Genomic DNA, 1,715 nt, shown 5'->3' with positions numbered 1-1,715 from the left:
AATAGGCAAATCTACCAGATGCAGAAAGTAATTTAGTGTGTTTGCCTGGGGCTAGGGCTGATGGATTGGGAGATGGAGGGTTCATCATATTTGAGGATAATATTGAAATTGATTGTAGTGTTGGATGTACAATTATGTGAGTATACTAAAAGTTATTGGGCTATTCACTTTATTTTTTGGGGGTATTCACTTTAAATTTATATACTCTATGGTATATAGGTTATTATTAAAGCTGTCCAAAAAAGCTACCAAGGGTGGGGGGGGGGGAATCCTCTTCTATCTCTATACCTTCCACTCCAGTCCATTCTCATCTCCTAAAAAATACTGCATCTAACTCCAGATTCTCCCTGTTCAATTACTTTATACCTAGAAGTCAAAAGGATCTTTAAAAACAGATCTGATTATCCATTAAAGAGACCTTTAAGGCCCTCTATTATCTAGCCCCTTCCAGCCTCCTCAGCTTAATTTCACTCTCACTCTTTCTCTCTGACTCTTCACACTATTTGCTTTTTTTTCTGTCTTCAATATGCCATGCTTTCTCTCACTTCTACATATCCCCCAACTTTCTAACTCCTTTGTACCTTTTAAATCTTATCTGAAACCTCCATCTCCTTAGATGCTGCTGACAGGTTTTTCTGATATATATTCTAATAGTTTCCTGACCTTCCCCATCATTATAGTGCTATTCCACAAGAGTAGAAACCTTGCTGCTCAGAATATTAATGTATATTGAATACTTTGGACAGTCTATCACAGAGTAGAAATTCTCAGAAAATATTTGTTGAGTCTTAGAAAAGATGGTAAGCTGTTAATTTCATTTACAAAATTATTCATAACCAATAATACAAGTATTCAATAAGTAACCTGGGCATAATCCTTGATTCTTTGTTCTCCCTCACCTTTTCTACTTCTCTCTTCACTCATCCACATACCTTGTCATAAGCCATGAACAACTAAACATGTTTCCTTGAACCCACTATTGCCTCTAATCCAGTCTTCTCCCTGTTCTGCTCTTGGGTAATTTTCTCAGAAGTATTTTCTGGTTCACTATTCTCCCTTCACTTGGGTCTAATCTACTACATTTATTTGTTGGTGGTGCTGGGGATCTAACCCAGGGATGCATGCTAGGTAGGCACTCTACCACTAAGCCACATTCCCAGCCCTATTTTATATTTTATTTAGAGACAGGTCTCACTGAGTTGCTTAGCACCTTGCTTTTGCTGAGGCTGGATTTGAACCCACAATCCTCCGGCCTTAGCCTCCAGAGCTGCTGGGATTACAGGTGTGCCCCACTGAGCCCGACACTGTATTATTTTTTGATGACAGTACATTTACTTCATTTACTTTCCAGAATTTCTATTTGGTTCTTTTCAAATATGCCTCAGGTTTTATATTTGTTTTGATATCTGTATGTATGCCTGCATGCATCATTTTTACAAGTTATTTAAAAATCCTGTCTGATAGTTCTGGTCCACAACTGTGGACCTATTTGAACCTACACTTAGTCTTCACCTAGATGTAGATTCTCATCATATCATTCTCTCAAACCCCATGTCCAGTTGGTAGTAAAAAAAAAAAAAAAAAGTGAAAGGGGGAAAAAAAAGGAAGTGAAAGGCATAGGCTTCCCTCCTTTTCTTTCTGTTTTAATGTCAAATGGCCTCACCCCTTAATGTGATCCAATAGTGAAGTCACCAGACAGTAAGGTTAGATCTTGA

This window comes from Marmota monax, unplaced genomic scaffold (genome assembly GCF_021218885.2).
Source record: "Marmota monax isolate L192 unplaced genomic scaffold, Marmota_monax_Labrador192_F-V1.1 WCK01_AAM20220418_F8-fsc00228, whole genome shotgun sequence".
Classification (NCBI taxonomy): Eukaryota; Metazoa; Chordata; class Mammalia; order Rodentia; family Sciuridae; genus Marmota; species Marmota monax.
The sequence above is the reverse complement of the archived record's forward strand: the minus strand, read 5'-3'. Positions refer to the sequence as shown.